Genomic DNA, 12,907 nt, shown 5'->3' with positions numbered 1-12,907 from the left:
TGACTCTGGTTTCTCAGTCTGTTTCCTAGTGCCGGTTTGAAGTTCCTGCAGTTTTCACTGTAAAACCGAGTTCGAGCTAGTACCTCCCCATATATATGTATGGAGTGGAGTTTGCAACTGAAAAGAAACTTTGTGTTCCCAACAAGCTAGATGAAGGACGGCTTTAGCACACACTTATCTCTCAGAACTGAGCATGTGGAGAGACGTTCGTTCATCTAGCACAAAGGGAACGGGTTGCAGGAGAAACTTTTACTCTGGTTTCTCAGTCTGTTTCCTAGTGCCGGTTTGAAGTTCCTGCAGTTTTCACTGTAAAAGCGAGTTGGAGCTAGTACCTCCCCATATATATGAATGGAGTGGAGTTTGCAACTGAAAAGAAACTTTGTGTTCCCAACAAGCTAGATGAAGGACGGCTTTAGCACACACTTATCTCTCAGAACTGAGCATGTGGAGAGACGTTCGTTCATCTAGCACAAGGGAACGGGTTGCAGGAGAAACTTTTACTCTGGTTTCTCAGTCTGTTTCCTAGTGCCGGTTTGAAGTTCCTGCAGTTTTCACTGTAAAAGCGAGTTGGAGCTAGTACCTCCCCATATATATGAATGGAGTGGAGTTTGCAACTGAAAAGAAACTTTGTGTTCCCAACAAGCTAGGTGAAGGACGGCTTTCACACACACTTATCTCTCAGAACTGAACATGTGGAGAGATGTTCGTTCATCTAGCACAAAGGGAACGGGTTGCAGGAGAAACTTTTACTCTGGTTTCTCAGTCTGTTTCCTAGTGCCGGTTTGAAGTTCCTGCAGTTTTCACTGTAAAAGCGAGTTGGAGCTAGTACCTCTCCATATATATGTATGGAGTGGAATTTCAACTGAAAAGAAACTTTGTGTTCCCAACAAGCTAGGTGAAGGACGGCTTTCACACACACTTATCTCTCAGAACTGAGCATGTGGAGAGACGTTCATTCATCTAGCACAAATTGAAAGGGTTGCAGGGGAAACTTTGACTCTGGTTTCTCAGTCTGTTTCCTAGTGCCGGTTTGAAGTTCCTGCAGTTTTCACTGTAAAACCGAGTTCGAGCTAGTACCTCCCCATATATATGTATGGAGTGGAGTTTGCAACTGAAAAGAAACTTTGTGTTCCCAACAAGCTAGATGAAGGACGGCTTTAGCACACATTTATCTCTCAGAACTGAGCATGTGGAGAGACGTTCGTTCATCTAGCACAAAGGGAACGGGTTGCAGGAGAAACTTTTACTCTGGATTCTCAGTCTGTTTCCTAGTGCCGGTTTGAAGTTCCTGCAGTTTTCACTGTAAAACCGAGTTCGAGCTAGTACCTCCCCATATATATGTATGGAGTGGATTTTCAACTGAAAAGAAACTTTGTGTTCCCAACAAGCTAGGTGAAGGACGGCTTTCGCACACACTTATCTGTCAGAACTGAGCATGTGGAGAGACGTTCGTTCATCTAGCACAAAGGGAACGGGTTGCAGGAGAAACTTTTACTCTGGATTCTCAGTCTGTTTCCTAGTGCCGGTTTGAAGTTCCTGCAGTTTTCACTGTAAAACCGAGTTGAAGCTAGTACTTCCCCATATATATGTATGGACTGGAGTTTGCAACTGAAAAGAAACTTTGTTTTCCCAACAAGCTAGGTGAAGGACGGCTTTCACACACACTTATATCTCAGAACTGAACATGTGGAGAGATGTTCGTTCATCTAGCACAAAGGGAACGGGTTGCAGGAGAAACTTTTACTCTGGTTTCTCAGTCTGTTTCCTAGTGCCGGTTTGAAGTTCCTGCAGTTTTCACTGTAAAAGCGAGTTGGAGCTAGTACCTCCCCATATATATGAATGGAGTGGAGTTTGCATCTGAAAAGAAACTTTGTGTTCCCAACAAGCTAGGTGAAGGACGGCTTTCACACACACTTATCTCTCAGAACTGAGCATGTGGAGAGCGGTTCTTTCATCTAGCACAAAGGGAACGGGTTGCAGGAGAAACTTTTACTCTGGTTTCTCAGTCTGTTTTCTTGTGCCGGATTGAACTTCCTGCAGTTTTCACTGTAAAACCGAGTTGGAGCTAGTACCTCTCCATATATATGTATGGAGTGGAATTTCAACTGAAAAGAAACTTTGTGTTCCCAACAAGCTAGGTGAAGGACGGCTTTCACACACACTTATCTCTCAGAACTGAGCATGTGGAGAGACGTTCGTTCATCTAGCACAAATTGAAAGGGTTGCAGGGGAAACTTTGACTCTGGTTTCTCAGTCTGTTTCCTAGTGCCGGTTTGAAGTTCCTGCAGTTTTCACTGTAAAAGCGAGTTGGAGCTAGTACCTCCCCATATATATGAATGGAGTGGAGTTTGCAACTGAAAAGAAACTTTGTGTTCCCAACAAGCTAGGTGAAGGACGGCTTTCACACACACTTATCTCTCAGAACTGAGCATGTGGAGAGCGGTTCTTTCATCTAGCACAAAGGGAACGGGATGCAGGAGAAACTTTTACTCTGGTTTCTCAGTCTGTTTCCTAGTGCCGGTTTGAAGTTCCTGCAGTTTTCACTGTAAAACCGAGTTCGAGCTAGTACCTCCCCATATATATGTATGGAGTGGAGTTTGCAACTGAAAAGAAACTTTGTGTTCCCAACAAGCTAGATGAAGGACGGCTTTAGCACACACTTATCTCTCAGAACTGAGCATGTGGAGAGACGTTCGTTCATCTAGCACAAAGGGAACGGGTTGCAGGAGAAACTTTTACTCTGGTTTCTCAGTCTGTTTCCTAGTGCCGGTTTGAAGTTCCTGCAGTTTTCACTGTAAAAGCGAGTTGGAGCTAGTACCTCCCCATATATATGAATGGAGTGGAGTATGCAACTGAAAAGAAACTTTGTGTTCCCAACAAGCTAGATGAAGGACGGCTTTAGCACACACTTATCTCTCAGAACTGAGCATGTGGAGAGACGTTCGTTCATCTAGCACAAAGGAACGGGTTGCAGGAGAAACTTTTACTCTGGTTTCTCAGTCTGTTTCCTAGTGCCGGTTTGAAGTTCCTGCAGTTTTCACTGTAAAAGCGAGTTGGAGCTAGTACCTCCCCATATATATGAATGGAGTGGAGTTTGCAACTGAAAAGAAACTTTGTGTTCCCAACAAGCTAGGTGAAGGACGGCTTTCACACACACTTATCTCTCAGAACTGAGCATGTGGAGAGCGGTTCTTTCATCTAGCACAAAGGGAACGGGTTGCAGGAGAAACTTTTACTCTGGTTTCTCAGTCTGTTTTCTTGTGCCGGTTTGAACTTCCTGCAGTTTTCACTGTAAAACCGAGTTGGAGCTAGTACCTCTCCATATATATGTATGGAGTGGAATTTCAACTGAAAAGAAACTTTGTGTTCCCAACAAGCTAGGTGAAGGACGGCTTTCACACATACTTATCTCTCAGAACTGAGCATGTGGAGAGACGTTCGTTCATCTAGCACAAAGGGAAAGGGTTGCAGGGGAATCTTTGACTCTGGTTTCTCAGTCTGTTTCCTAGTGCCGGTTTGAAGTTCCTGCAGTTTTCACTGTAAAACCGAGTTCGAGCTAGTACCTCCCCATATATATGTATGGAGTGGATTTTCAACTGAAAAGAAAGTTTGTGTTCCCAACAAGCTAGGTGAAAGACGGCTTTCGCACACACTTATCTGTCAGAACTGAGCATGTGGAGAGACGTTCGTTCATCTAGCACAAAGGGAACGGGTTGCAGGAGAAACTTTTACTCTGGATTCTCAGTCTGTTTCCTAGTGCCGGTTTGAAGTTCCTGCAGTTTTCACTGTAAAACCGAGTTGAAGCTAGTACTTCCCCATATATATGTATGGACTGGAGTTTGCAACTGAAAAGAAACTTTGTTTTCCCAACAAGCTAGGTGAAGGACGGCTTTCACACACACTTATCTCTCAGAACTGAACATGTGGAGAGATGTTCGTTCATCTAGCACAAAGGGAACGGGTTGCAGGAGAAACTTTTACTCTGGTTTCTCAGTCTGTTTCCTAGTGCCGGTTTGAAGTTCCTGCAGTTTTCACTGTAAAAGCGAGTTGGAGCTAGTACCTCTCCATATATATGTATGGAGTGGAATTTCAACTGAAAAGAAACTTTGTGTTCCCAACAAGCTAGGTGAAGGACGGCTTTCACACACACTTATCTCTCAGAACTGAGCATGTGGAGAGACGTTCGTTCATCTAGCACAAAGGGAACGGGTTGCAGGGGAAACTTTGACTCTGGTTTCTCAGTCTGTTTCCTAGTGCCGGTTTGAAGTTCCTGCAGTTTTCACTGTAAAACCGAGTTCGAGCTAGTACCTCCCCATATATATGTATGGAGTGGAGTTTGCAACTGAAAAGAAACTTTGTGTTCCCAACAAGCTAGATGAAGGACGGCTTTAGCACACACTTATCTCTCAGAACTGAACATGTGGAGAGATGTTCGTTCATCTAGCACAAAGGGAACGGGTTGCAGGAGAAACTTTTACTCTGGTTTCTCAGTCTGTTTCCTAGTGCCGGTTTGAAGTTCCTGCAGTTTTCACTGTAAAAGCGAGTTGGAGCTAGTACCTCCCCATATATATGAATGGAGTGGAGTTTGCAACTGAAAAGAAACTTTGTGTTCCCAACAAGCTAGGTGAAGGACGGCTTTCACACACACTTATCTCTCAGAACTGAGCATGTGGAGAGCGGTTCTTTCATCTAGCACAAAGGGAACGGGTTGCAGGAGAAACTTTTACTCTGGTTTCTCAGTCTGTTTTCTTGTGCCGGATTGAACTTCCTGCAGTTTTCACTGTAAAACCGAGTTGGAGCTAGTACCTCCCCATATATATGAATGGAGTGGAGTTTGCAACTGAAAAGAAACTTTGTGTTCCCAACAAGCTAGGTGAAGGACGGCTTTCACACACACTTATCTCTCAGAACTGAGCATGTGGAGAGCGGTTCTTTCATCTAGCACAAAGGGAACGGGTTGCAGGAGAAACTTTTACTCTGGTTTCTCAGTCTGTTTTCTTGTGCCGGATTGAACTTCCTGCAGTTTTCACTGTAAAACCGAGTTGGAGCTAGTACCTCTCCATATATATGTATGGAGTGGAATTTCAACTGAAAAGAAACTTTGTGTTCCCAACAAGCTAGGTGAAGGACGGCTTTCACACACACTTATCTCTCAAAACTGAGCATGTGGAGAGACGTTCGTTCATCTAGCACAAATTGAAAGGGTTGCAGGGGAAACTTTGACTCTGGTTTCTCAGTCTGTTTCCTAGTGCCGGTTTGAAGTTCCTGCAGTTTTCACTGTAAAACCGAGTTCGAGCTAGTACCTCCCCATATATATGTATGGAGTGGAGTTTGCAACTGAAAAGAAACTTTGTGTTCCCAACAAGCTAGATGAAGGACGGCTTTAGCACACACTTATCTCTCAGAACTGAGCATGTGGAGAGACGTTCGTTCATCTAGCACAAAGGGAACGGGTTGCAGGAGAAACTTTTACTCTGGTTTCTCAGTCTGTTTCCTAGTGCCGGTTTGAAGTTCCTGCAGTTTTCACTGTAAAAGCGAGTTGGAGCTAGTACCTCCCCATATATATGAATGGAGTGGAGTTTGCAACTGAAAAGAAACTTTGTGTTCCCAACAAGCTAGATGAAGGACGGCTTTAGCACACACTTATCTCTCAGAACTGAGCATGTGGAGAGACGTTCGTTCATCTAGCACAAAGGAACGGGTTGCAGGAGAAACTTTTACTCTGGTTTCTCAGTCTGTTTCCTAGTGCCGGTTTGAAGTTCCTGCAGTTTTCACTGTAAAAGCGAGTTGGAGCTAGTACCTCCCCATATATATGAATGGAGTGGAGTTTGCAACTGAAAAGAAACTTTGTGTTCCCAACAAGCTAGGTGAAGGACGGCTTTCACACACACTTATCTCTCAGAACTGAGCATGTGGAGAGCGGTTCTTTCATCTAGCACAAAGGGAACGGGATGCAGGAGAAACTTTTACTCTAGTTTCTCAGTCTGTTTTCTTGTGCCGGTTTGAACTTCCTGCAGTTTTCACTGTAAAACCGAGTTGGAGCTAGTACCTCTCCATATATATGTATGGAGTGGAATTTCAACTGAAAAGAAACTTTGTGTTCCCAACAAGCTAGGTGAAGGACGGCTTTCACACATACTTATCTCTCAGAACTGAGCATGTGGAGAGACGTTCGTTCATCTAGCACAAAGGGAAAGGGTTGCAGGGGAATCTTTGACTCTGGTTTCTCAGTCTGTTTCCTAGTGCCGGTTTGAAGTTCCTGCAGTTTTCACTGTAAAACCGAGTTCGAGCTAGTACCTCCCCATATATATGTATGGAGTGGATTTTCAACTGAAAAGAAAGTTTGTGTTCCCAACAAGCTAGGTGAAAGACGGCTTTCGCACACACTTATCTGTCAGAACTGAGCATGTGGAGAGACGTTCGTTCATCTAGCACAAAGGGAACGGGTTGCAGGAGAAACTTTTACTCTGGTTTCTCAGTCTGTTTTCTTGTGCCGGATTGAACTTCCTGCAGTTTTCACTGTAAAACCGAGTTGGAGCTAGTACCTCTCCATATATATGTATGGAGTGGAATTTCAACTGAAAAGAAACTTTGTGTTCCCAACAAGCTAGGTGAAGGACGGCTTTCACACACACTTATCTCTCAAAACTGAGCATGTGGAGAGACGTTCGTTCATCTAGCACAAATTGAAAGGGTTGCAGGGGAAACTTTGACTCTGGTTTCTCAGTCTGTTTCCTAGTGCCGGTTTGAAGTTCCTGCAGTTTTCACTGTAAAACCGAGTTCGAGCTAGTACCTCCCCATATATATGTATGGAGTGGAGTTTGCAACTGAAAAGAAACTTTGTGTTCCCAACAAGCTAGATGAAGGACGGCTTTAGCACACACTTATCTCTCAGAACTGAGCATGTGGAGAGACGTTCGTTCATCTAGCACAAAGGGAACGGGTTGCAGGAGAAACTTTTACTCTGGTTTCTCAGTCTGTTTCCTAGTGCCGGTTTGAAGTTCCTGCAGTTTTCACTGTAAAAGCGAGTTGGAGCTAGTACCTCCCCATATATATGAATGGAGTGGAGTTTGCAACTGAAAAGAAACTTTGTGTTCCCAACAAGCTAGATGAAGGACGGCTTTAGCACACACTTATCTCTCAGAACTGAGCATGTGGAGAGACGTTCGTTCATCTAGCACAAAGGAACGGGTTGCAGGAGAAACTTTTACTCTGGTTTCTCAGTCTGTTTCCTAGTGCCGGTTTGAAGTTCCTGCAGTTTTCACTGTAAAAGCGAGTTGGAGCTAGTACCTCCCCATATATATGAATGGAGTGGAGTTTGCAACTGAAAAGAAACTTTGTGTTCCCAACAAGCTAGGTGAAGGACGGCTTTCACACACACTTATCTCTCAGAACTGAGCATGTGGAGAGCGGTTCTTTCATCTAGCACAAAGGGAACGGGATGCAGGAGAAACTTTTACTCTGGTTTCTCAGTCTGTTTTCTTGTGCCGGTTTGAACTTCCTGCAGTTTTCACTGTAAAACCGAGTTGGAGCTAGTACCTCTCCATATATATGTATGGAGTGGAATTTCAACTGAATAGAAACTTTGTGTTCCCAACAAGCTAGGTGAAGGACGGCTTTCACACATACTTATCTCTCAGAACTGAGCATGTGGAGAGACGTTCGTTCATCTAGCACAAAGGGAAAGGGTTGCAGGGGAATCTTTGACTCTGGTTTCTCAGTCTGTTTCCTAGTGCCGGTTTGAAGTTCCTGCAGTTTTCACTGTAAAACCGAGTTCGAGCTAGTACCTCCCCATATATATGTATGGAGTGGATTTTCAACTGAAAAGAAAGTTTGTGTTCCCAACAAGCTAGGTGAAGGACGGCTTTCACACACACTTATCTCTCAGAACTGAACATGTGGAGAGATGTTCGTTCATCTAGCACAAAGGGAACGGGTTGCAGGAGAAACTTTTACTCTGGATTCTCAGTCTGTTTCCTAGTGCCGGTTTGAAGTTCCTGCAGTTTTCACTGTAAAACCGAGTTGAAGCTAGTACTTCCCCATATATATGTATGGACTGGATTTTGCAACTGAAAAGAAACTTTGTTTTCCCAACAAGCTAGGTGAAGGACGGCTTTCACACACACTTATCTCTCAGAACTGAACATGTGGAGAGATGTTCGTTCATCTAGCACAAAGGGAACGGGTTGCAGGAGAAACTTTTACTCTGGTTTCTCAGTCTGTTTCCTAGTGCCGGTTTGAAGTTCCTGCAGTTTTCACTGTAAAAGCGAGTTGGAGCTAGTACCTCTCCATATATATGTATGGAGTGGAATTTCAACTGAAAAGAAACTTTGTGTTCCCAACAAGCTAGGTGAAGGACGGCTTTCACACACACTTATCTCTCAGAACTGAGCATGTGGAGAGACGTTCGTTCATCTAGCACAAATTGAAAGGGTTGCAGGGGAAACTTTGACTCTGGTTTCTCAGTCTGTTTCCTAGTGCCGGTTTGAAGTTCCTGCAGTTTTCACTGTAAAACCGAGTTCGAGCTAGTACCTCCCCATATATATGTATGGAGTGGAGTTTGCAACTGAAAAGAAACTTTGTGTTCCCAACAAGCTAGATGAAGGACGGCTTTAGCACACACTTATCTCTCAGAACTGAGCATGTGGAGAGACGTTCGTTCATCTAGCACAAAGGGAACGGGTTGCAGGAGAAACTTTTACTCTGGATTCTCAGTCTGTTTCCTAGTGCCGGTTTGAAGTTCCTGCAGTTTTCACTGTAAAAGCGAGTTGGAGCTAGTACCTCCCCATATATATGAATGGAGTGGAGTTTGCAACTGAAAAGAAACTTTGTGTTCCCAACAAGCTAGGTGAAGGACGGCTTTCACACACACTTATCTCTCAGAACTGAGCATGTGGAGAGCGGTTCTTTCATCTAGCACAAAGGGAACGGGTTGCAGGAGAAACTTTTACTCTGGTTTCTCAGTCTGTTTTCTTGTGCCGGATTGAACTTCCTGCAGTTTTCACTGTAAAACCGAGTTGGAGCTAGTACCTCTCCATATATATGTATGGAGTGGAATTTCAACTGAAAAGAAACTTTGTGTTCCCAACAAGCTAGGTGAAGGACGGCTTTCACACACACTTATCTCTCAGAACTGAGCATGTGGAGAGACGTTCGTTCATCTAGCACAAATTGAAAGGGTTGCAGGGGAAACTTTGACTCTGGTTTCTCAGTCTGTTTCCTAGTGCCGGTTTGAAGTTCCTGCAGTTTTCACTGTAAAACCGAGTTCGAGCTAGTACCTCCCCATATATATGTATGGAGTGGAGTTTGCAACTGAAAAGAAACTTTGTGTTCCCAACAAGCTAGATGAAGGACGGCTTTCACACACACTTTTCTCTCAGAACTGAGCATGTGGAGAGACGTTCGTTCATCTAGCACAAAGGGAACGGGTTGCAGGAGAAACTTTTACTCTGGATTCTCAGTCTGTTTCCTAGTGCCGGTTTGAAGTTCCTGCAGTTTTCACTGTAAAACCGAGTTGAAGCTAGTACTTCCCCATATATATGTATGGACTGGAGTTTGCAACTGAAAAGAAACTTTGTTTTCCCAACAAGCTAGGTGAAGGACGGCTTTCACACACACTTATCTCTCAGAACTGAACATGTGGAGAGATGTTCGTTCATCTAGCACAAAGGGAACGGGTTGCAGGAGAAACTTTTACTCTGGTTTCTCAGTCTGTTTCCTAGTGCCGGTTTGAAGTTCCTGCAGTTTTCACTGTAAAAGCGAGTTGGAGCTAGTACCTCCCCATATATATGAATGGAGTGGAGTTTGCAACTGAAAAGAAACTTTGTGTTCCCAACAAGCTAGATGAAGGACGGCTTTAGCACACACTTATCTCTCAGAACTGAGCATGTGGAGAGACGTTCGTTCATCTAGCACAAAGGGAACGGGTTGCAGGAGAAACTTTTACTCTGGATTCTCAGTCTGTTTCCTAGTGCCGGTTTGAAGTTCCTGCAGTTTTCACTGTAAAAGCGAGTTGGAGCTAGTACCTCCCCATATATATGAATGGAGTGGAGTTTGCAACTGAAAAGAAACTTTGTGTTCCCAACAAGCTAGGTGAAGGACGGCTTTCACACACACTTATCTCTCAGAACTGAGCATGTGGAGAGCGGTTCTTTCATCTAGCACAAAGGGAACGGGTTGCAGGAGAAACTTTTACTCTGGTTTCTCAGTCTGTTTTCTTGTGCCGGATTGAACTTCCTGCAGTTTTCACTGTAAAACCGAGTTGGAGCTAGTACCTCTCCATATATATGTATGGAGTGGAATTTCAACTGAAAAGAAACTTTGTGTTCCCAACAAGCTAGGTGAAGGACGGCTTTCACACACACTTATCTCTCAGAACTGAGCATGTGGAGAGACGTTCGTTCATCTAGCACAAATTGAAAGGGTTGCAGGGGAAACTTTGACTCTGGTTTCTCAGTCTGTTTCCTAGTGCCGGTTTGAAGTTCCTGCAGTTTTCACTGTAAAACCGAGTTCGAGCTAGTACCTCCCCATATATATGTATGGAGTGGAGTTTGCAACTGAAAAGAAACTTTGTGTTCCCAACAAGCTAGATGAAGGACGGCTTTAGCACACACTTATCTCTCAGAACTGAGCATGTGGAGAGACGTTCGTTCATCTAGCACAAAGGGAACGGGTTGCAGGAGAAACTTTTACTCTGGATTCTCAGTCTGTTTCCTAGTGCCGGTTTGAAGTTCCTGCAGTTTTCACTGTAAAACCGAGTTGAAGCTAGTACTTCCCCATATATATGTATGGACTGGAGTTTGCAACTGAAAAGAAACTTTGTTTTCCCAACAAGCTAGGTGACGGACGGCTTTCACACACACTTATCTCTCAGAACTGAACATGTGGAGAGATGTTCGTTCATCTAGCACAAAGGGAACGGGTTGCAGGAGAAACTTTTACTCTGGTTTCTCAGTCTGTTTCCTAGTGCCGGTTTGAAGTTCCTGCAGTTTTCACTGTAAAAGCGAGTTGGAGCTAGTACCTCCCCATATATATGAATGGAGTGGAGTTTGCAACTGAAAAGAAACTTTGTGTTCCCAACAAGCTAGATGAAGGACGGCTTTAGCACACACTTATCTCTCAGAACTGAGCATGTGGAGAGACGTTCGTTCATCTAGCACAAAGGGAACGGGTTGCAGGAGAAACTTTTACTCTGGATTCTCAGTCTGTTTCCTAGTGCCGGTTTGAAGTTCCTGCAGTTTTCACTGTAAAACCGAGTTCGAGCTAGTACCTCCCCATATATATGTATGGAGTGGATTTTCAACTGAAAAGAAACTTTGTGTTCCCAACAAGCTAGGTGAAGGACGGCTTTCGCACACACTTATCTGTCAGAACTGAGCATGTGGAGAGACGTTCGTTCATCTAGCACAAAGGGAACGGGTTGCAGGAGAAACTTTTACTCTGGATTCTCAGTCTGTTTCCTAGTGCCGGTTTGAAGTTCCTGCAGTTTTCACTGTAAAACCGAGTTGAAGCTAGTACTTCCCCATATATATGTATGGACTGGAGTTTGCAACTGAAAAGAAACTTTGTTTTCCCAACAAGCTAGGTGAAGGACGGCTTTCACACACACTTATCTCTCAGAACTGAACATGTGGAGAGATGTTCGTTCATCTAGCACAAAGGGAACGGGTTGCAGGAGAAACTTTTACTCTGGTTTCTCAGTCTGTTTCCTAGTGCCGGTTTGAAGTTCCTGCAGTTTTCACTGTAAAAGCGAGTTGGAGCTAGTACCTCCCCATATATATGAATGGAGTGGAGTTTGCAACTGAAAAGAAACTTTGTGTTCCCAACAAGCTAGGTGAAGGACGGCTTTCACACACACTTATCTCTCAGAACTGAGCATGTGGAGAGCGGTTCTTTCATCTAGCACAAAGGGAACGGGTTGCAGGAGAAACTTTTACTCTGGTTTCTCAGTCTGTTTTCTTGTGCCGGATTGAACTTCCTGCAGTTTTCACTGTAAAACCGAGTTGGAGCTAGTACCTCTCCATATATATGTATGGAGTGGAATTTCAACTGAAAAGAAACTTTGTGTTCCCAACAAGCTAGGTGAAGGACGGCTTTCACACACACTTATCTCTCAGAACTGAGCATGTGGAGAGACGTTCGTTCATCTAGCACAAATTGAAAGGGTTGCAGGGGAAACTTTGACTCTGGTTTCTCAGTCTGTTTCCTAGTGCCGGTTTGAAGTTCCTGCAGTTTTCACTGTAAAACCGAGTTCGAGCTAGTACCTCCCCATATATATGTATGGAGTGGAGTTTGCAACTGAAAAGAAACTTTGTGTTCCCAACAAGCTAGATGAAGGACGGCTTTAGCACACACTTATCTCTCAGAACTGAGCATGTGGAGAGACGTTCGTTCATCTAGCACAAAGGGAACGGGTTGCAGGAGAAACTTTTACTCTGGATTCTCAGTCTGTTTCCTAGTGCCGGTTTGAAGTTCCTGCAGTTTTCACTGTAAAACCGAGTTGAAGCTAGTACTTCCCCATATATATGTATGGACTGGAGTTTGCAACTGAAAAGAAACTTTGTTTTCCCAACAAGCTAGGTGAAGGACGGCTTTCACACACACTTATCTCTCAGAACTGAACATGTGGAGAGATGTTCGTTCATCTAGCACAAAGGGAACGGGTTGCAGGAGAAACTTTTACTCTGGTTTCTCAGTCTGTTTCCTAGTGCCGGTTTGAAGTTCCTGCAGTTTTCACTGTAAAAGCGAGTTGGAGCTAGTACCTCCCCATATATATGAATGGAGTGGAGTTTGCAACTGAAAAGAAACTTTGTGTTCCCAACAAGCTAGGTGAAGGACGGCTTTCACACACACTTATCTCTCAGAACTGAGCATGTGGAGAGCGGTTCTTTCATCTAGCACAAAGGGA

The sequence above is a fragment of the Camelus bactrianus genome, chromosome 28, assembly GCF_048773025.1.
Source record: "Camelus bactrianus isolate YW-2024 breed Bactrian camel chromosome 28, ASM4877302v1, whole genome shotgun sequence".
Classification (NCBI taxonomy): domain Eukaryota; kingdom Metazoa; phylum Chordata; class Mammalia; order Artiodactyla; family Camelidae; genus Camelus; species Camelus bactrianus.
This window is presented reverse-complemented; position numbering follows the sequence as displayed.